Source organism: Stegodyphus dumicola, chromosome X1 (genome assembly GCF_044657685.1).
Source record: "Stegodyphus dumicola isolate Sdum_Otavi_A_Nest chromosome X1, ASM4465768v1".
Taxonomy (NCBI): domain Eukaryota; kingdom Metazoa; phylum Arthropoda; class Arachnida; order Araneae; family Eresidae; genus Stegodyphus; species Stegodyphus dumicola.
The window spans coordinates 221,686,901-221,711,566 of NC_140780.1; the positions used below are offsets into that span (position 1 = coordinate 221,686,901).

The 24,666-nt window shown below is 33.4% G+C and overlaps 1 protein-coding gene across 2 annotated transcripts in view; it reads right to left on the reverse strand.

Moving 5' to 3' along the window:
• The window catches only part of LOC118190621 (protein jagged-1b-like), a 141,740-nt gene that overhangs the window by 86,642 nt on the left and 30,432 nt on the right, over positions 1–24,666 (reverse strand). Inside the window, exon 1 of one of the 2 annotated variants that reach the window (XM_085808566.1) lies at positions 1,784–2,085. The exons of the other annotated variant lie outside the window; for it this stretch is intronic. The gene's annotated coding sequence lies outside the window, so the exon portion shown is untranslated. Of the gene's footprint in view, positions 1–1,783; positions 2,086–24,666 lie in introns of those variants that run through there. 2 annotated transcript variants of the gene reach the window in all.

Consider the following 24,666-nt stretch of genomic DNA (forward strand, 5'->3'; position numbering starts at 1 on the left):
AACATTTTTATGTACTGAACATTAAAATTACATAAACATAATGTAAGTGAATTCTCGCAGCGAAACAAAAATAAGCTGTTCTAATGTTTGAACTAGGATTCGTTTAATCTATTTCTTCATTATTTATCCTATCCGTCCTAATTAGTATAGCAGTTAATACTCCTGGCTGCTATATCGTGGCTCGGTTTCGAATCCCGGAGAAGGCATGGATGTTTCTAAATGTATAGTGTTTGTCTAGCATTAAGGCACTCAAAATACACAGCAAACCGTAAGTCCTCTCGTAGTGGTTTATTGGTAGGCGTGAGAGACCCTTAGACCAGTGCCCTGTAGTGCACTCCATCAAAACTGGGACAGAGCTGGGCAAAGTCACAGTGTCATCGAAATGGTGCCAGGCCAACGACAGACACAATCTTGCACTCTTTACCACGATAAAATTCATAGACTTCTCCTGATTGAGTTAAACAAGTGAGACAGGTACAACAACAACTCTTAATTCTTTTATTCAAGATTTTATTTGTTTACTTGACTCGGGAAAAAGTACGAAAGATATCTGTCTAAGGTAAGGAGTTTTTCGTAGAGGCACAGCGATTCTGTGAAAAATGGACACATATTTAACAGTATACATAAGGAAAGTCAACCCACCAGCACACCTTCTGGGACCAAAAACTGAGTATTACTACAAGGATTTAGCGGCTTTAATCACTCGACCACCGATGGGCTTCCAAAGAATTCTATTATTTGTTTCTTGAATTAGGCTACTATGAGCGTTGATTGTTTCCTACTGAACCGTCACAGAAATGCATTAATAAGGAAAACTTTTTTATTAAAAAACTAAGCAACAATTTTTTTCTCTTAAAATCAGATCTTTACAGCACTTTTTACTCTTATTTTATATGCATTTAGAAATTTAATAGTTCATGCTCGAAGTGGCAAAAGACGCGTGGATCATTATAACAATGTGCAAGCGTATACAGTACTTATTTAACGAATTCTTCTGAATTTTATTTCCGTACAAAGCTTGTTTCCATGTTTAATATTTAATCTTTAATTACTGAATAATAAAGTAGTCTTATACATTATAATTAATATTCGTCTATACCTAATATAAGTTCTTCTAATGATACCCTTCCATCGGATATTATACATGTAGAGAAATATGTATAATGAGAAAAATGCGTTTTACACCTTTCATACCAAAAATAATATATAAAACTGAGGAAATCTTATATATATATATATATATATATATATTTAAAAAAAAACACTAAGTTTACTTTTTTTTTTTTTTTTTTTGGACAAAGTCATAAAAACAACGAAACCTATACAACATTCATTGCTATTTTATCAGAAGACACTGACATTAAAATTAAAAAAATATCAGAGCAGAACCTCGATTATCTGAGGCCATTACGACCGTAACCATTTCGGATAATCGAATACGCGGTTAAATGAGACAAAGTTTTAAATCATGCCAATTTTTCGTTTGAAACGGTTTTCTAAAACTGTTTATATGAATTTCTGAAATTAAGTGAACAAGTACAACTATTAACATTTTAACAAAACTTTTGTAAGTAAATAAAATTTGCTTCCTTCATTTAAACAAATAATCCATTCAAAATTTTACTTCACGACAAAAACATTCATAAAAAATAGATAAATAAATAACTAAAATAAAACCTTAAATAAACAAACACCATGAAAATTGATTCAAATTGTGAAAGTTTGTCAAAATTATTTTGTGCAATTTTATGAAATATTATTTTTTTTTAGAAATATTTCTTACTCATTTTGTGACAGTCTTATAAACTCTAGCAGGCGCATCACAATGGCGCCGATGACCAACAAAAGATCCACAGGAGCAGCAGCAGAACGTTTGCTCTACAAAGAGTTTTCACATTGTCCGTTTCCGTTTCATCGTTATCCCTAGCATCACTTTTATCACTGCAAGTTTTAATATTCTCCGGATCTATGACGTACTTCAGAAATTGATTCGCCATTTTCTAGATTTTTCCGTTCTGAAACATCATCTTGAGTGTTATCTTCGTATCCTTTCATCTTTTGAAACATGTGTATGAATTCACTGCTGGTTGATGCCTCACTGTGAATGATACTTACGCCTTTAAGACATGTGAACCGTATCTTTCATCGTAATGCACAGGAAACGGAGGGTTGAAAGGTCATTAAATGACAAATCTCTGATAAGAAAGGTTTAAAGATCAACCATTGAGAAGAGGATTCCTGAATGTTACTGATTTCCTGCTTCTCCTCTCTAATTTTACTATATTTCCCCAATGATTTCTCTAAATTGATTATTAGCTTAGGTAGCAGAGATATCAGTTTATAGAACTTCGGTTAGTCAAAGTTGTGTTGTATTTATCTTTTCATTTAAACTAAAATTTATCTAATCACTTAATTGAATGCATAAAGTAGTAGTTAGATATGCATCGGAAAGAAACTTATCCAGAACTTTCTTAACATTCTCTGCTCATGATGTAGCTTTTTGAAATCAAATATATGTATGAGCAAATTTTTTCCAGAATAAATCATAAATAAAAAAAGACGAAAATATCTGACAAATATATTGAGTGTACACGTAAAATTTGGTAGCATGTCTTTGAGACTAGAAATTTAAAATTCCGGCTTGCTGTTTACATTAAAATTATATCCGAAAGCCTTGATAAATAGCTTTCGGATTAAAAAGTAAACGTAATCTTATGTGAGACGATACCAATGTAGATTGTATTCTGGTCGTTAATAAATGTTAAATTCTATACGCAGCCTTTGCACATTTATTTCCGGTTGTTTGGATCATCGGTATACCTTTATTGTTCCATGTAGCCTCGAAGTTTCAAAAGGATGGACATTCCTAGATAGGATGATCTGCTCTCACCACTTAGGTTTAATTTCTATAATTAGAAATGCTGGAGCCGTATGGCAGAAAGTAAATAAATAAAATAATGAATAATGAATCATTATTAAAATTAAACAAAATGTAAAGAGCTAAATAAAGAATTAATAAATTAATTGAAATTAATGATGAATATAAATAATTAATTAAAATACCCAGTTAATCTTCTTTGGCGCTCCGGTCAATTATAATTTCACTCAAAACAGGCGAAGTACCGAAGACGTCCTTCGATAGGCTTCGGCCCAATTTAACTCCTCATCTCACAATACTCTCAAAAATCATGATAATACAGTTGTAACTAGATGGAACTACAAAGCACGGTCTTATAAAATTTTAATAATTAAAAGTCAATACGTAATAAATTTTAATTTCTCCTAGGAAGTTCTTAATTCAATATGTGTAAGAATTCTACCTGTAATAGCAATTAAACTTAATTAAAAAATATTTTTTCATTAATAAAGTGCACAAAGTTCGTCTTTCGAATTAAAAAAGGAGGATATAAATGTTTGTCTCCGTAACCGGTTGGCGCATCACAGATATTCCTGTAATCGGAAGACTTCTGAAAAATTTTATGAAGTAAATTTTGCAGAACATGTTGAATGATTTCTAGTTTGAAGAAATATTTTCCAGTTTTTTTGTTCAGCGCTTAAGATCTCTGATTAAAAAAAAAATTACGTTACTTTTCATAAAAAAACATTGTTACTTTAAAATAAATCAAAAACTGAAAAATGTTAATTTCAAAAGAAAAATCAGATACCCATTCGTAAAGAAAGGTAGTCTGATCATGGGGTAGTGTGATCACCAAAACCTATTCTCAAATTTCAGTTTTAATTTTACAGTTGCCAATTTTTTAGTTAGAGAGGTAAAAATATCACTTTCGAGCTTACTCTTCCGAAGTCTCATGGGACAAGAAAGTTATCACAAGAGTAAGGCAGCATTAATGGAAATAATAAAAGACTTGCCAGCCGAAGCGTATATGTGACAAAAGGTTTGGGGGCAACCTCAGTAGAAAATGTTATACATAGTATCAACTAACCCACAACGGTAACGTGAACAATACAACGGAGAGGAGGGAGAGTTCATATGTGGTAACTGCAGATGTTACTATTCCAGGCAACCGTAAGTGAGTTGCTTGTGTACTATGTCCCCAATGACATTTACAACGTAATATAGTAGTGAAGTGTATTTATCGACAACCGTAACTGTTACCGACGAGAGCAGTCACAGGTGTTTCGCGAAAAGGATGTCTCATCTGAAGAAAAGCTTCGCTAATAAAGAGATTTTAAATTCGGCTATAGTATATGAAGTCATCCTTCCTCGAATTTGTGGAGGAAATGACTCGGTTTATTTGTCAATGGTAATTCTAATAGCCAAAACGCCAAAAGAAGGATGGGAAAGAATAGCGGCAGGAATTTAACTATTAACTTTACTGCCTTCCCTTAAAATAATACTTTCGAAGTTAAGAGAAACATTTTTATAATTACCAAATAATGGGTCAGGCTTTAAAACTCTTTTCGTTGCCTTATTAAAGGTAGATTTTGCACATATTAGTATAAAATGCGTCTGTATTGAACGATACAATTTTTATATAGTTCCCTTTTAAATAATTCAAAACAAAAATTTTACGAATTTCTTAATAATCATTGCAAATTTCTGGAATAAATGCAATTATTTGCAAAGATCAATAATGTTTTGCATGCTCTAAATTCAGATACTTCGCTTCAATTATAGTACAATAATGATTTAAAAGTTTTACCTCTCCATGTACAAATCTGTTATAATTTTTAATGCATTTTATTAAGCAGAAAATTTTATACTATAGCTCAATTTATAAAAATTTATAATAATTTTGGAAGGCAGCTTACGAAATACTTCATCAAATATAATTTTTGAAATTCCATACAAAATAGAAAATACTTGGATAATTGCAAAATTTCGTGGTAGGTTTGAAAATAAAATATAAACATTAATATCTCACAGAAAACAACGACCTCTTTCGTTACAGGACTACGTGGTACTAAACTTCTAATAATAAGAAATCTTTCTCTGATTTTTTTTATAGCAACAAACAAAAGAGCTAAAACAGAAAGATCCACTTTAAAAAAATTGTTATTGACAATAATTAATTTAAAAAAAGAGCACTGTTTGTTAGATTTATTAAAATTTGAAAAAAAAATTAATTTCAAGGGAGCCATTAGGCAACAGCGTTCACTAATGTGAACACAATGTGACTAGATGTGTTCAAATGGTATGTTGTCTTGATGTTAGTTTCTCTATATGAATTCACATTGATAAGAACCAAGGATCGTTGTCACACTCTCCTTTCTATAGATAATTGTTTGCGCGAGTAGTGCAGTAATGGAAAAGGATCTGAAGACAAGCTTCTTTGTATATAATATAGTCAGTATCATTTCATACGATTGTCTTCTAGTGCTTTACGAGTTTAAAACTTCTTGCTATTCAAACTATTTTGCAGAGACGATAAGTGAAAATTTAAAGCACAAAGTTCTGGAGAATATGATGGCTGCCGGAGGATTTTCAATATTAAATTCTTCAGTTTTTTCGGCATTACTTGGCCAACACGTATTGACAGAGGTCGAAGGGAGCCAAACCGGGCTTTATTTGTGAATTTGGATTATTTAGATTATGGCAAAGCACTAGACGACGTCCATCTGCCTTGGGGAAGGGTTGTCTTCCTAGAGGACTTTTTAAAGAAAACTAGTAGCTTGTATTTCCGTTAGTCATAGAGAACACTACGAAAACTCTCATGCAGACAGCCCGTTCGCCAGGTCGAACTACCAGGGTTCGGCAACTTTGTGCCAGGCAGCTGGTGGGCCGGGGTTATTTGCAAGTTTCCATAATAAGTTTGATGAGATACTGATATTGTTTCGCCCTATGGGAGAAATTCGAAGAAAATGATTCTCCCTGCCTCTCATCATACAGACAGCTAAACCTTCATTTGATGAAAGATAGCATGGGTTCTAAAATTTCTGTTTTTAACAAAATTAGCATCAGAAAGTATCTGATGCATCTAATGCTATTTTTGCATCATTTCTGTCTTAGATATGAGATAGAATGGGTTTATCTGATGAAAGGTAGCATGGGTTCTGCAGTTTCACATGTTTGTTTTCAGCTATTTTTTCATTATATATTCTTGTACATGATTTCTATTTATCGCCTATTATAACTAAATGTAAAAATAGCTTTTTCACCCGGCATCGGACAGAGAAATGGAAGCAAAGACATGATTTGATTCATTCTTTTTTATCAAACACTGCGGCATCCACATATTGAGTTTGGATGGAAATCCAGGTTTCTATAAATGGCGAAATGCAGATGAATTTTCAATTTTAAGCCTTTCAACAATACCTTCAGTTGTGAAGCTTGGGTTATTTTCCACTAAATCATGTATGACATCTTCATTTTTGCCGGAAGACTGTTCAAAGCGGGGTTTATTATACAACCATTCCGAAAACTGACAAGCCAAGTTTTTGCTGTGCTAAGAGCAAATGCACATTCCAAATACATGTTTCAAATGATTTTGTTGTTGTTCCAATGCTCACTCCTTACATTCATACGACGCGACATGCTACAAATGTAAGTTTACGTTCTCCATTTTGGCAAATTCTTTTCTTGCGCAAGAAATTACTCATCATGTTCCTATGCATCCATCGATATATCATACTGCCATGAAATGCGCCAGTGCTGTCCTGAGATTATGTTTCTACTACTTATGAAAATCGGAGACAAAAATTGTGCAGTCATCCAATAGATTCATATGTACCCTTATTTACCCTGTAGATACAAAAGCTTGGTAGATAAAGCCCTTTAATAGTAGCCTTTTTTTTAGCAATCCCATCGGAAAAATAGAATCAGCACTATTTTACTGTTAATTCTAACGATAAGACGTAACAAAATGCGAGAACAAACAAACAAAATGTGTCTTAAAATGTGGGAAGTTATTAAAATAATATTGAAATGTTAAAATTAACTTCACAATAAAAAGTCTTCTAAAAGCACGAGTATAATGAAGAACAGCTTGATTACAACCCCTCGATAAAATTCAATAACTATTTTATATCTATTTTTTTTAAGCATTCAAACAGAAGCTATTAGAGAAGTAGCTCTGCTTGTTTCGGATTGGAGGAGTATAGGAGAGGGGGCAATCACCAGCCATACAAATATGAAAAAGAAGCGAATCAGTGGGACCACATCAATTGGCCCCACCCTGCGGTAACCAGAAGCATGTCTCTACCCGGACCTAGGTGTCAGTCAGTCAACCATTTGAGAGGGAAGATACTTTTTTACTCCTGACCTCGAAAATGTCTTTAATCCACTTTTCATATCGGATCGCTATTTTGGCGCTTAATTTTATCTTTTGATAGTTTGAAGACTAAGCTTTACTTATGTTTTAGCTCTCTTTTACAAAGAAACTATTTGCATTAAAAGGAAATATGATTCTGTTTTGATTCTGTTCCTGTGATGATTAAAAAAAATCCAAACTTGATTAAGCTATTTAATACATGTTTAAGTGATCATACGCTATTAAAAGAAGGCCTCTCATTTAAATATATTTTTACTGAAGACAACAAATCCTAAATTCTGCAAGTTTGCACTAAAAAGAGTTATTGTTGTTTCATAAAAATGTCAAATAGATTATTTTTAAATTACAAAACATTATAATTTGCCTCATATATATTAATATTTCTATCTTATGTAATATATACCTACAACAGTAATATTTCTGTCATATGTAATATATACCCTCAACAGCTCATTCGGATTTGGTTGCAAAAATTCTGCTCAAACTGTTGTTCCATTTAAGCCAAAACACGCGAGAACCCTTCTGCTGAGAACCCGTATAACACCTAGCCATCTCCGAAACCCGAAGTTGATCAGTGACCGGTTGGCTGAAACAGCAAAACACTGGTATTTCGCTGAAATTTCTCTTTTGGGGGGTCGAATGGATTGGCTACTGAAGTTTAACAGTTTTTTTCATAGGGTGACCAGTTTACCCTGGATACTTCTCATAGGAAAATAGATTTTACAGTGTTTTGCTATAATCATACGTTTCTGTTTGATAGCGTTAAAATTCCGTTAGATCCTGCCCCAGCTCTACAGCTCATCAACTAATTAATGTAACAGCATCTGATTCAAAGTCATTTCAAAAACAGATGAAACAATACGGTAGTTCGTTTAAGAATCTTAATCTGAACCAAATTTTATATTAAATATTTAAAATATACCGAAACCGAATAAGTATGTAAATTACATTAAGCTATTTACAATTTTATAACACTAAATATTCTTAGGAAAATAAATGCAGCTGTATAAAACGAAATTAATTGGTTGGTTGGTTTAATTCAGATAAAACACGCGGTGGGTATCTCCGTGGTTGACGTTTCAACCAGGAAACTGGCAGGTATTATTTATGTTACACACCGAGAAAAGTCCATGAAGCCAGAGCCTTCGCCAGGAAGAGAAATTGACACGAATATCCCTGTTTAGCAGCTGAAGCCAAATGTCCATTCTCGGAACTTGAAACAAAGTTAAAATGCTAAGTAATGTTTTACTAATATTGTGTATCATATAGGAAACTGGTTTTCCTCACATGTATTTCAAATCAATTTTTTAAGTGTAATCTATAAAGGAGCTAGCTTTATTGACATCCATGTTAAAAACAGGAATCAGAAAATACATTTTAATATTTTTATTAATCCTGTGATACTTATAATATCAGTTATAGCCTCATCACAAACTGGAATTGGGCAAGCTAAAACTGTGTATAAACTGCAAATATGTGTGTTTATAGCGTTATGGCATGTAAACAAGACTATTTGTACTTTCTACAAATATGAAATTTAAAATATTTTATATAATTACTTTTTTATCTGTTCCTGAAAACTGAAATTGTTAACTGAGATTGTTTTTGAGAAACAATTCCCCCCCTTTTTTTTTAAACATCAGTTTTAAAATTGTAATTGCCATAACCCTAATTCTTTGGAAGTAACTATTTAATTAACTTCATTCGCCTTTTCAACTTTAATAATTTTCTGCATATTCAGATATTTCCATATAGCATTAACCTATTATATTTTCCGACAGTAACTGACCATCTATACATAAATTTATTTGACTTAATTTTATGTAATTTTTTTTTTTTCTATAATTTTAACGATATACACTGGTGTGCAAAAATTAAGGACGAGACGGTTTTTCAATATAACTTTGTACAAAAGCTTTCCAAATCAACACATTTAATACCGTAAGATCCCCAATACGTAAGGACATGAGTAATGTAAGCAACACTTACTAAAAGAGAAATCAGAGGGATAAAAAGAAGCTTTATTGAAAAAGTAGCACGGAGCGCAATGCGACTGAAGGCCGAAACATCCCTGTGATGGGTGTCCAGCAAGAAACATCCGGTCTTTAATAGGGGATATGATCTCCCCTGACTGCTAGGCAGGTTTCACAGTGTCTGCCCATGCTGAGAATGAGGGTGTCAATGAGTTGTTGAGGCATTGCTGCCCATTCGTCTTGCAGCGCCAATCGAAGCTCCGGAATCGTTACTGGTGGTAAGGTACGAGCTGCCAAGCGTCTGCCTAGAAAATCCCATACATGCTCGATGGGATTGAGATCCGGAGATCGTGCCGGCCAATCCATACGTTCAATATCCTCACTCTCTAAGAGCTGTTCGGCAGCTACTGTGCGATGACATGGTGCATTGTCGTCCATGAAAAGGAACTGCGGATCCATAGCGCCTCTAAAAAGACGCACATATGGAAGAAGAATCTCGTTACAATAACGGGTCCCGTTGACTGAACCTGCGTCGAAGATGTGAAGGTCTGTACGACTACCAAGCATGATGCCTCCCCAAACGAGAACACCGCCACCTCCATACCTGTCCCTTTCAATGATGTTCGAGGGATGATTGCGGCTTCCCCGCTCTCTCCAGATGAGTATGCGATGAGAATCGCCACTCAGACTGAATCTGCTCTCATCTGTAAAAAGTACTCGTCCCCATTCATTGTCTCTCCAATTCCGGTGTTCCCGGCACCACAGAGAACGACTTCTCCGATGGGCAGGCGTTAGAGGTACACACCGTACAGGGCGTCGTGCAAACAGACCACCACCGTGCAGTCTTCTGGCCACGGTAAAACGCGATATCGGTCGTCCAGTCGCCTGTGTCGTGTGTCTAGCGATTTCTCCCGCTGTCTGCCGCCTGTTTCTTCTGGCCTGTAAGGCAATATACCGGTCATCTGCGGGTGTGGTTCCTCGTGGACGACCACTACTAAAACCCCGGATAGCTGTTCCTGTGGTTTGAATTATCTTCGTCCTTAATTTTTGCACACCAGTGTAGTTTAATATCGTTTGTATTGTAATGCGTTCTTTTATTTCTCATACATTTTTAGACTTCGATGTTTGCTAGCGTCATGTTCAGCTTCGAGTCCCATTTACCTTAAATAACAAGCTTGATATGGTCTGTCTTTTTAGCATGAAGTCTCAGCTTTCATTCGTAATTTTAGAACCATATTCACTATTTCATCTACTCATACTAAAAACGTCGTTACTACTTACGACATCATACCTCTTAATTCAACACTTTTTGCAATCATACCGCTATTTTTTCATTTAGGCAAATTGATTGTGGTAATTTTGCCTTACTGTGTTTCTTCTGCGTTACATAATTATGGCTATGTCTCTCTCCACGGAGAACTATTTTGAAGAAAAAAAAATCATTTATTTATTTATATTAAAGATGTAAGGAAATAACTACCGTAAGGAAATAACTAAATAAATGTGTACTAACGTTTTCAAAATTACCATTTTGCTAAGGAAAAATTATGTTCGTAATTTAGAGTTTTATACATTATATTTTCAATAATGCTTAGGACTTCGTAGAAGTCATCATTCACTATTGCTAATACATGTATCATTGGTTATGTACATTAATCAAAGTAATATCACCATTCAATACATGTATATATTTCATTTTTCATTTTTAAATTTTAACAAACACGTATAAAAGTAAAAAAGCAAATTTAAAGTCAAAATTAAATTTAAAGCCAAAAAAATTTTTTAAAAATATATAAAAAAATGTGCAAACATATAAAAGAATTAATTCTCGAACTAATCTACAATATCATTTAAATTTAGAAGTATAAGTAAATCAAGTGCAAAAACAATCCATGAAAATAAATTCAATAATTTAGCAAATTAAAATTAATTCAAACAATTTTTTTAAAAATGCATAAGTGAATGACTGTTGAGCAGGCAGGAGACAGACTTATCAAGAGGAAGTTGCCTCCAAACCTAACTCTCCAATCATTCAATTCGTGTTTCGTCATTCATGTAGGCAAGGGTAAAAGTCAAAACCAAAAGTAAAAAGTGAAGAATGTTAAAAAAGAAATACCAATAAAGTGGTACGCTTATAAATTAACATTTAAGAATTAAAGTTCTAAAAAGAAAAATACTTTTTTACTTTTATACGTGTTTGTTGAAATTTAAATTTAAATTTGTTTAAATTTAAATTTCATTCCTTGCAGTAATGGCGCAAAGAATTATTTAATTTAATTTGTATTTAAATTTAATTTCTTTAATTAAATTCAATTTATTATTATGAAACAATTTTATTTTTTATTTTTATTTTAAAAAACTGTTTTTCTAGTTGACATTTTCAATTTTAACATAGCTGAATAATTCATTGTTATAAAAAAAAGGGTCTGTATCTGGAGATATTTAGTTTGTATTTAATAACTTTTTCCAGAATCCCCCCCCTGAGCTATGTTCCATAAACTCGTTATTGCTCTTTTTTTTATTTTCCTAAAGATTCGCCAGTCTTTCTTTCCATATCATACTCTTTAAATAATAACAACAGCTGCTAGGAAAATGTGGACGAAAGCATTCAGTTTCTCCATTTTCCCACTCACGATTCATTTTAACGGTAACAGCTGCATACCATTTCAGACATCGATATGTAGCTACATTATCACTCATCACATCACATTATCACTATTTTTTTTTACAATTTGCAATTATATGTATTCAAGAAATACATCTGAACCTTGACCATTCACTGCATTACAGAAATTCGACTTAAAACATATTTTTAATATTAGCAGGCGTACGTGTATTGCCAGGGTCAGCATTTCTTCAATTGAATGTGGTGTAACAGATCACTTTTCTGTAGAACCCTGATCGCAATTTCAAAGATGAGAAGCTTCATGTTGTTTCAAAGCATTATCACTGGCGTAACGCTTTGAGCAAATAATACATTTAAAAACAATTTCGTGTGTTTTCGTATACATCTCCAAATCCCTTGTACAAATTTTCGTAACCTTTAAGATGGGAAACTTCATGCTGTTTTAAATTATAAAGTTCTACAAATATTTTAAGCATGATCTACACTTGAAAGAAACTTTATAAATTTTCAGACGTCTTCTTAAATTCGTCTGATTTGTAAAAACTTCCGAACATTCAGTATATCTTTTAAGATGAAAAGCTTCATGGCTTTCCAAATAATCAAATTCATTAAATTTCTTAGGACATACACTGCACCTGTAGATCCTTTCACGAGATTTCAGGTATCTATTCAACTCATTTGTTTTCGGGAAAACTTATACATATATCACAAAAGAAAAATTTCGAAGATGACTCGTTTCATCAACTCTTAAGCTATCAATGCCAGAGAATCGCTTGGAACAGAAATTGCATTGAAGAGATGTTTTTTCAATATGGATTTTCATATGCATAATTTAAACAGCCATGTCTAAAGATAGTCATTTCACATTCTAGACAATGAAAAGATTTCTTTTCCCAACGGATCTTTAAGTGATGAGTCAAATTATGCTTTAGTCTAAATGCTTTACCACAAATGAGACATACCTAAGAGAAAACATGAAAAAGTCGTAAGTATTAGAGTAACTTAACACATATATACTGAAACCTGTCTTACTTATACGCAAGCACTCATATATGACAAATGAATTTTAATGGAATATTGCAAATATGTATGTGCTTCTTATTCTGCAATGGTTGCATTCATCATAAATCTTAAACGTTAACAACCTAACATTTTCATACTAAACCATTTTTCACAATTTTATTTTCCACTAAGACCATATTTCTCTAATACCATAAATATTAAATATAAATTGCATCTTAAATATGTTAAGATGTATCTCATAAAATAAAGGTAAACCTACCTCCTAAGGAAGAGGTTCGAATCCCGGCGAATGTGATGGTTGCATGGGCGTTTTCATGACTTTCTCCGTGTAACGTTTATACGAAACAGTTTCTTTTAGAAAGTCCTCCACGAAGGCATCCCTCCTCTTAGGCAGATAGCCCTCGAGTGCTTTGCCATAATTCAAATGAAAGAAACCAAACTTACCTCCCTAGGTGTAAATGCATCCCCAGTAGTATCATTGGAATCTGACAAACTTACCTCCTTTGGTATAAATGCCTCAGCAGCAGTATCATTGGAGACTAAATTATCCATTTTGAACATCAAAAAGCAGCAAACAAACGAAGCACAATCGCAAAACTAGTTTAAAATGTAACATAATAATAATTCAGGAAGGTATGAATTTGTGCATGATACATTATGTATAAGGAAATCAGATAATATGGATCAAGAAGCAATACTCTTCAACCAATCAAATGTTAGCAATTCACTGATATAGTATATGGAACATTCTACAGGTAGGTAAAACAGTCAGTATGGATCTAAAATTACGAATAAAAGTTGAGACTTCATTCTAAAAATACATAAGGTATCACGCTCGTTATCAAAGGTCACTGACGCTCGAAACTAAACATCATACTAGCAAACACCGAAGTCCTTAAAAATATATAAGAAATAAATGCACACATTCAAATGTAAATGATATTAAACCATGTCATTAAAATTATGGGAAAAACTTGTACATAAAATTAAGTCACATAAATTTATGTGTAGATGGTCGGATGTAGCCGGAAGATATAATAGGCAAAAGAAACGCTATATGGAAATATCTGAATATGCAGAAAATTATAAAAGCTGAAAAGACTAATAAAGCTGATAATAGTGCCTAAAATTATGCAAAATACTAGAATTAGTAATGGTAAGATTATTAAAGAATAAGAAATTTATATCACATACTATACTAAAATGGAACTCTAATGTATAGACGAAGTAAGGATTATTCAATGGTATACGAATAATAATTAATAGTCGTAAAATTAGATGATTAATTTTAAAAATTGGTAGTTAAAAATGTGAAAATCAAAAGGACAATTCACATCCACGCCTTCTCCGGAATTCGAGCTCCGGCCCTTCGGTATGGTAATCAGAGCCACTAACTACTTTCCCATTCGGGCGGCTTCACCGAAATATAAATAAAAGATAATCATTTCTCAAATTGCGATGTCAAGTCTGCCCTGATCTGTGTCCTCCCCGTTATCAGTTAGCTGACTGCATGGAGAACCGTGTGCGAAGTTCACCTGCGGGCTCTTGCGCATTGCGCCTCCTGCCTGTGAACTGGTTCTTTCATACTACTTAAAAATTCCGTAAAATTAGGTATTTCAGAAAATAAAGATGTCGAAATTAATATTATTTTTAAATCCACCTCTTTATGATGTAACTGTGAAATGTGAAAACAACACAGAAAATTAATGGGAGGTACAAGGTTCTTTTGACAAGCAGTGGTCGAGTGAATGAGACAGCAAAATATTGCTAGTTCGAAACGCATTCCGGTCAAGACCTGCAGTCGAGCGCTAAAGTCGCTGAACATTGGTAGTTCGGTTCGAGGTTCGAATCCCGCGAACGGACTGTCTGCATGGGCATTTTCGTGGTTTTCCCCATGTGTAACGTGTATACGAGCCAGTTTCTCTTAGAAAATCCTCCACAAAGGCATTCCTCCCCTTAGGCAGATAGCCCTCGAGGCTTTCCCGTTAATCACATAAACCAATCCAAACCAAAACCAGTCAAGACAAAAATGCTTGAGTATTTTCGTGGTTTTCTTCCCCCTCTTTTCCCGTGTGCAGTATGACAAGCTATCTTTCTGTAAAATTCACGAAAGCATTCTTTCTCGTGACAGGGTAGTACACGTGTGCTATGTTGTATCCAAAATAAAGAAGCATGGTTATTTTTGTTATTACTAAAATAATAAATAAGGATAATAAAAAAAAAATAATTTGAAGGAAATGCTCCATTCAAATATGTTGAAACTAAAAATCAATATGGTAACGGACTGTAAATTGAAGGTTACACTGAGTCATGGCATAGCAGAGAGTAAAAGCATATATAGCATATTTTCCCTCCTTTGTCTACTAATTTTAACATCAGAAAATGGAGAGGATATGCGAATAATTAAATTTTCAAAGATCGCGGGTACAATAAGATCATAACAAATCTTTAACATTTATCTTGCATATACACCGTATCCTTTTGTTTGTTAATTAGTTACAGCAAAACAAGGTCGAGTTATCTGCCTAACAGAAGCTCCATCAGTGCCTTAGTGGTTAAGATCGGTGAATACTGGTAGTTCGAGCCCAAGCGAGTAGGCTGGTTGCATGGTTGGTTTTCTTCATATGTAACGTGGATGCGAGTCAGTTTTCTTAGCAACTCCTTCACATATCCCTCTCCTTAAATAGGTAGCAATCGTGTGCCTTCTAGTCCCAGGAATGTAATTTGCACAAGAGAAGGAATTAAATAGAGGACTCTCTTGGCAAACGCGCTGCCTGCGTGTGGTTTTTTTCGATGTGTAACTTAAATATACGGTAAATAAAATTCATGCGAATAAGCAAAGAATGCCAGAAATTGTAAGGATAGGTATGTGAAAAATTGCGGAAAAAGGTATTGGGAATACAAACGAAAATATAAAGGCTAAAAGTCCTAATATTTGTGTTAAAGGTTAATTATAAAATCTTCTGCCGAAAAATAAGTAAAAGGTAATCTCCTATGAAATTGTGACGTCAAGTGTTTTGTCCCTTATCAGTTAGTTAATTGCACGCTGCATCGTGCATTGTCTGGGCCTCCTGTCCGTGAAGCGGCAATTTCATACTATTTTTATACGATCCAGAGATTGAAGATTCATAACACAAGTAAAAAAAATTTAGCGTTTGCTACACGCTGTTGTAGCAACCTTCATTTAAGGAAGAATTATAATGATATTATTTATTTAAAAAATAACACTTACTAAATTTTACGAAAGTAACAGTTATTTGCTTTTCGTTACAAGCAGTGCTACATATTGTGTATATTTAAAGAAAGATATCCTTCATCTTGAAAAGAAACCATAAATTTTATTTATTGGGAATTTTAGAGTTATTAAAATAAAATAACAACTTAGAATTTCATGTATTGATAACATGCAACGATGGAAAATAAGCTGCGAAGAATACTTATTTTATATCTATATGTAAAATATAGCCTGTTTCCATTTATTCTAAGTTCAGCCCTTTTCATGTTTCACTAAAACAACTGATAAAACTTAAACTTATTGAGTTTAATTTCATGTATTTCATGTACGCTAATTTCAAGAAAACATTTATGATTTCTTCGCCATATTTGATTCAACACAAATTCCTAGCCTCACTCCCAAAAAATGAAAATCTAAATTTTATTCGAAACATCTCAAAATCGAAGTTAAGTAGATTAATTAAACTCAAATTTAGGCCCACCCAACAGCCAAAAGATAAAGTCACTAAACGCTGGTAGTTCGACCTTACTTCGATTACAGACAAACAGGCTGTCTGCATGGGCATTTTCGTGCTTTCTCCCATGTGTAACAAGCCAGTTTCCCTTAGAAAGTCCTCCAAGAAGGCATCCCTCTCCTAAGGCAAAAAGCCATTGCGTGATTTGCCGTAATCAAATAAACCAAACCAACACATAAAATTATCGCCCAAACGGTATACTGATTAGGGTAGCCAACTGCGATACCAAAGGGTCCGAATTCGAATCCCGGCGAAGGCAGGGTTATAACAGGTGGGCCACTTTTGCTTCAAAAAGATGCAAAAGTGGCCCACCTAATTAGGTGCCTGAATAATAAAGTGACAACCTTTTCTGGCCTTAGTAGTGGCCAAGAGGAAGTCGGCTGAGGGCTCGCCATTGGGAAGAAAATAAAATTAAGCAACTTTGGAGTGGCGCAGATTTTTCTAGCAATTTCTAGCACGCCCCTCTTCTCCTGTTCGAATTAGTAAAATTCTAGGTAAAAATGCATTCACAGGTGATGCTTCCATATCCAAAGGTTTTTGCCAAATAAGAAAGATTTTAAAATAACACTGAGTTATTTAGCAAAGAAACTTTTACATTTTATAAATAAAAACAGCTTCTTAAAATTTATAATTTTTTTAAATTACTTTGTTTTTTATTCTTCATTTCTACGTAGATTTACACACTGGTTATTATTAGTAGTGTTTTAAAGCGGCATGGCACTAATTATGTGTAATAGCTTACAATCTGAAATGAGTTAATCTTCGATGCTTTAAAATTTCGCTGTTAAATACGAAAGAAAAAATATCGCCAAGGCTATTTGGCTACAATTTCAGACAATCACTTGCCACTTCAAGTTAAAGTAACCCAGCATGATTCCATCTTTGATCTCATTTTTCGTCCAGCTCGAGTAACTATCTCTACTTCCCCCCACAGTCACTGCCTCTCTACACACCTTTCTTCCCCCGCAGCTATCTTTTCCGATTTTTTTTTTTTTTTTTTTTTTTTTTTTTTTTACCATACAACTTCATTTAAGCACTTTTTTAAGGGCTTTTTTTCATTCTCAGTTTTGGAAGACGTTTGCCATATAATGTTTCAAAATATTAAACTTGATTTTGAATGGCTCTTTGTTCGAATTATTTTAAAAGCTCGTAGCTGATCCTGCGACGCTTAATAATTGAAAAGGAAATTCCACGAACACGGTAACAAATTTTATTTAAACTAGCACAAACTGAACAATCGGAAATAGGTTAAAAATCTAATTATTACCATCATAATGCACAGAAGTATACAAAATTGTGTTCAGGTGATGTTTATATATCAAAGGTACTAAAAAAGGAGATCGAACAAGCAACCACGAAAAGAGAAACCTCGAGGGGGGAAGGGAAAAATGAAAAAAAATACTTCCGTTAAAAATCAATAAACAGCTTTTAGTACGTAAAGCGATTAAATATCAATTTGATAACTGGGCTCACTAACAGCCGAGCGGCAAAGTCGCTGAACACTGACAGTTCGATCCGGGTTCGAATCCTGGCAACGGCGAACGAGTTGGCTGCATGGGCGTTTTGTGGTCCCCCCCCCATGTGTAACGTGTACACGAGCCAGTTTCCCTTAAAAAGTCCTTCACTCAAGGCATCCCTCCTTAGGCAGATAGCCCTCGAGTGCTTTGTCATAATTAAACTAAACTAGTTTGATAATTATGTGTACTTATTAGGATTCGTGCATGTGTTCTCATGTATTATTGTTACAAGCATGTACAAAATTTTAAAGTTTTTTTTTTTTTTTTTTTTTTAAATTTCTATCGCACCCAATGTTTCCGTTAAGCTTGCGCCGCAAAGCATCAACTTTTATGAAGATTTATTTCGCTCCGTCACAGCCGTTGAACCCTTCACATAAAAAATCTCCTTGGCCTTTTGGCTGAGATTAAAGTGTCGGATAATTTAAATGATGTAACGAGCAACTACATTTCTGCACTGCACAGCTTTCGCACGGGTGTATTTCTACATTCTCGCAGCTATAAGAAAATTCAGAAGAAATACTGATCATATCTAGTACTGCCAGATTGTGCGATTTTTCAAAAATTTTTTACTTTTGACAAACCTGTACTACCAAAATTTATGCTTTTTTGCGAATTTCCTGTTACGACACAGTACATTTCCTTGAGCCCCTTTTTGCTACTTAAAAATTTGAAAAATACCTTAAAATTTCTACATGTTAATAACGTGTATCTATTAAAATTAATTTGTAATAATAAGTGATCATTTATTTAGGCTAAAATAAAAGTTGGTAACTTGCAGTTTTGCGATCATAGCGCATGAATTGCCTGTGCATTCAATTTTCAACACTAGTAGCTGATACTTTCATGAGTTCCTTTGATTGCTTTGTTTAATAATTTGGTGACTTATGAGTAGGATTATAAAGTTTAAATTAGACTATGGCTGTTGTGTTTACTAAATTGTATGAGTAGCGTGAAAAAATTTATCACCACTTTTCAAAATGCTTGGCTTAATGTATCCATATTTGAGAACAGATAGAAATAATAAGACAACAGCTTATTGCAAGTTATATAAATGAGAATTGAGGGCTCATAAAATTGATTTAATGGAGCCACAGTACTTCTTTAATTCTTTGAGGAGCAGGAAATGGCAATTAACTTTTTCAGCAAAACACTTCTTTTATTTATTATATCAGTTGTTACAATGAAATTATTTGCGACAATTACACATATTTTGTCCAAGACGCGTGAAAAAAATGACCACTTCTGGTGGTTAGTGTCAGTGACCACCGTCCACAGAACACATCCCCACAAATCAGTATACGGTACTCACGGAAACAGTTTTCTGTTTCAAACAGAGTGCAACTTTGCATGTGCGGCATTCCCACACTGTTCTTAGAGGCTTTTTCTTGGTGATGCATAGTGCACATCGTCGTGATGTTGTCTTCGATGGTTGATACTTATTTTCTTGAAGACGAATTGCTACATCAACTACTGGCTTATGTTTCTTGATTGCCATCTAGTAAGCTACAAGGAAACTTCAGAAACGGTCAGTCTTGAAACCCACTCACACAAGTGAGTAAGATGTTCAATAGAAAAGGTGGTAACTGTAGGTAACCACCGCTCTTCAAAGAGTTAAAGCATAGACAGAATTTGGTCTTAGAGTGATTATTTCAAACGCTAGTTGATAAATTTTAAAATGAAATTTTTAAAAAAATATCTAATATATGCAGTCCAAACTAAAGTAAAAAATTTGAAAACTAAGATATAAATAATATTTGTGCATAATTTAAATAACTATGTCATTGCATCTACAAAGTTCTAAGATACCATTTTTTAAAAATTTTCTCTGTTTAAAGTTAGGTACAAAAATTCAATGTAAAGTTGCAAGACCACTTTATTTATTAATTTAGTATATACGCTAATTTTCTCTTTTCCGTGCTAATAATTTACGCTTAGGTGACCTATACAACTTATTAGAAAATACCAAAATACTTTTTTTTAAAGTCGCATTGCAGAATGAGTGTAAACCAAAGTTATGCTAATCCATCGTGATGTTATTGCTCTATAAGTTTTGTTTGCAGTCATTGTTTTCTCCTAGTTCCAAAATGATCACGAGTCGGTTTGTGGCCCGTGCGACGTATATTTGAATTTCATTCTCCTGATTATAAATCCAGAATTAATACAACAATGGTAACAATCCAAACGTGAGAAAGCATCTAACAACGGATATGAATGAATTAACCAAAATATAACAACCCAGATTTTAAAAAGAAGCGGAGATCTGAACAGTGGAGATTCGTTTACATAATATAACTAATATACGTAATATAGTGACCAAGAATCGAATTATGTTTTATCTACGGAATTCTTGGCGAATGGCATCAGACGGCATACGCGCTTACACACCTATGACGTCACATAATTTATGACGTTACGTGCTACTTTTGGCGACTTATCGATTCTTCTCTTGGTACTTTAGCTCAAAAATTTCTGGCAACACTGACCATATCCTACTGATATAGATATCTTGTAATGCTGCGTTGGTTTTTCTTTTTCATCAAGACTGGCAAAATAGCATCTGCTTTAAGAGAGATGCTCTTGCAAAAAACTTACTGTATTAGTGTTTTCAAATAATAGAACAAATGTACATGAACGGGTTAAAATTTAACTGAATCTTGAATAATAATAATTTAATTTAAGTCCAGAGAAAAATGTTAACCGACATCGTCGCGTAAGACGAATTCACTGATGCAAATCCTGTTATATTATCCTGTTTGTTTTTATTTAATTAAAATCCGGCAAAAATAAAATGAATCACTATTATGTGCATGTGGCTGGATGATTAACTGATTATGGTAAAGCATGCAAGAGCTATCTGTTGCAGCTGGTTCTGAACGTAAAGAACTACGTAAGGGAAAACCAGGACCACATCATGCAAGACATTAGCCTAACTGTCTTGATTACCGGCTTTATTCGCTTGATAAGCAGTGGACTGTACGTTCATACAGTTTTAATGAAATAAAAACCGTAATTTTCCTAGCATTTTTCCATTGTGTGGAAAGAGTAATTTTTTATTGCTATTAATTCCTGAGAACTTTTACTTCACATCAGCTAACCTAGGATTTAATAGCTTCACCAATTTTTATGAAGGAGAAATGGATTATTTGCATTATCCAAGCCTTCTCTACTTCAAAGATTCTTTAAATGTATTTTATGTGTGGCTTATTTACTTCGGTATTAAAAACGGAGTTTTGCGCTATCATATTCCTTAACATTATTTTTGTAGGTGATTATATTATTTGAAATACCTATAAATAACTTTAAATAGAAATCATACAAGCGCGAAATAAATAAACGCGACATTTTTTTTAATATATTCACTTGATATTTACAGCAACATTATTCTAGTTTCATTAATGTAAAAAAGGCTTAAAATATGATTGAATTATTACCAAAAGGTAGCAGTTCTTTTTCTAAATTTTTTACAAAACAGAACTCATAAGAACTAGTCAGCTGTTTCTTACAGCGAAAACAAAAGATTTTCAGATGTGGAAATTTTAGGTTGCTAAAGCAAGAAGGGATCTGAAAATGACCAAATATTTAAATCAAACCTGTAAATAAATAAATAAAAGCATGTTATATGTGTAAACAGTAACAGTTGTAAGATTTATTTTTATTTCCCTAAACAGTTAGTCATATCAAATTAAACTTGATATATTCCTCTGAGTTCCTTCCACAATTCGCGAATAAAGGCAAACTGGGTAATAAATTAATATGCAGCTGCAAATAATAATAATAATGAGAAGCAATCAATTTTTCAGTTTTACTCGTCTTATACTCAAAGAGAAAACTAAAATATTGGAACATCAGTAACGCAATCAAGTATTTAAAAACAAAACATCCAGCTGGATTTACTTAATGTCTGATGACTTTTTCCACTCTATATGGCAATAATTTTATCAGATTTTTCACAAAACGCTGTTTCTATTTTATAACTGATGTTGTCCATTTTATAGTATAGTTTAAAAGATAATTCCATCAAATTTTGTTATTTATCGTACTTTTCCAAAATGTCTCATCTTGTCTTTGAATACAAGACGTGCAATATTTTGTAATTATTTTTAATACGTAATTGCATTTATTTTTAAGCATTGCGTGTTTTCTTCAGTCCTAATAAAAAGTGTAATTCACGAAAGATTTATTTGTAAATGAATATTTGAAAGTTTTGTCCCAATATTTTTTTGATTACCTACGTACATGAAAAAATCTGATGTGGACTCCACAGGAATTCCTTGTACGCCTATTAAATTATGGACATTTTTTGCTGCACTTCATTTAAACTTATTTCCTCGAATTATTCAAATTTAATTAACCGATTCCTCAGGACAAGTTGAAAATAACATTAAAAATTTTGGAATTAAATATCGCGTTCATATTCTTTTTTTTTGGGGGGGGGGTGTACGGGAGTACTTCTTATAATTTTATTTTTTCATAACAAATATAAAACTTTCCTAAATATAATCGGGAGACACATTAAAAATTATATTTTGCCCCTTGTAGAAAATTAATTTTTTTCAAAATTTGAAATTGCCAAAATATGAATATTTTCGTCATTTAAAATACTTCTGTATTATATACAGGGTGATTATAATTAAAGTTTCAAAACGCTGTAAAAAAGGAGCCACTGATCAGAATGACCTCAAATTTGAACGGAATATTATCGAAGAAGGGGGAAAATGTATAGAAGAAGAAAAATAAATAGTTAAAACTTTTAGCACTAGATGACGCTGAAAGCGTCAGGATATGTAAATGAAAATATTTTCTGTAATATACATATATATACACACATTTTTAGTAGCGCCTTGCAGTAAAAAAGGGAGATTCACAACTTGATGGTATAGGAGTCCCATATACAAAATTTTAACGTTCTAAGAATATTCGCTTTTGAGTAATTCGTTTTTGAGTTCTAAGAATATTCGTTTTTGAGTAAACTTTGAAATTCATAAAAAATCCAGATTGTTTTCAGTTTCAGAGAACAAAATCAAAATACGATTTAAATGCCAGATATTAAAAGTAACTTTTCAGCGGAACATTAAAAATTATGTCAAATAATGTGAACTATGTAAGCCCCAAAATTTAAGATGACAGGAATTGTTTTCAACACTAAACCATCAGTAAAGCTCTGTGTCATTTGGGGGCAGGGAAATATTAAACTTTTATCTAAGACAGTTTATTCCTCGGATTAGATGAATTATGGGATTATGGCGGCCAGAGTATAATCCAATAATTCGAGTGGTTAAAGCCGCTGAATACTGGGAGTTCGACCTGCGTTCGAATCCAGGTAAACTGGTCTGCCGGATGGTTGGTTTTCGTGGTTTTCTCATATGTAGTGTGAATACTAGCCAGTTTCCATCAGCAAATACTTAGAAGGCACTCTTTCTCTTATTCAGACAGCCCTCTCGTGCTTTGCAATTTCGAATAACCTGCCCTAAACTATCGGATTATGGCAAAGCACTCAAGGATTATCTGCCTAAGAGCACTAGATGTATGCTTTCGTGCAGAAAACTTAAAGTTTGGTTTGGTTATTTGACTACAGCAAAATTAGCTAGGGCTATTTGCCTAAGGGGACGGCTTCCTTCGTGGAAGACATTCTAACAGAAACTGGCTCATATTCACAATACGCATGAGGAAACCTATGAAAATGCCCATGCAGCTAGCCCGTTCGCCTGGAATCGAATTCCTGGTCGAACTATTAGTGTTCATAGACTTTACCACTCGGCAGCTTGTGGGTGAACATTTCAGGTAAACTCACTCGTATTCACGTTATACGAGGAAATCATGAAAACTCTCATGCAGCCAGCCTGTACGCCGGGACTTTGAACCAGTCTCTAAAATAACAAGCATTGTTAACCAGCAAAAACGTTAATAGTTTTTGATGAAACAAGTTAACGATAATGGTTAATTTGATTATTTGAAAAAGTGTATGAAAACTATTTTTCTGAGAAGATAGTAAGATTGAATATGTGCCATTTTAGTAATAATTGTTTGAAATATTGATTAAATTATACTTTTTTGTTCATAAAACATTATTTATTAGTAGGGTATTAAAGAAGTTTTTTGTAATAGTGAGAGAAGATGATTTCTGCTTGGCAAGGATTCACAAACGTACTACTTTGGACGAAATATTGTGCCAAGTGAAACGGGAATAACGTGATTCTCCTAAATGAGGAAAAGAATGTTTTTATCACATACCACCGAATAACGTTTTATTCTTCATTTGAAATACTGTCTTTCAATTTTTAATAATATTAAAACTTTGAATTTTAATTACGTACAAAGCACTGAACTTTTACATAGCTTTGAATACCTTTAACAAATATGAATAAAAACCAAGACATCTTCAAATTTCTTTTTGGTGCATGTATGTATAAATTCAGTCTTCCAAATATCTCTCTCCACAGGAAAGGACGAGTGATTCCATCCTCTTGTTTCATATATACATTCATGTATACTAATATCACGATTAAAATATTTGGGTTGTTTTTCCTTCATACGAAAATTCACAAA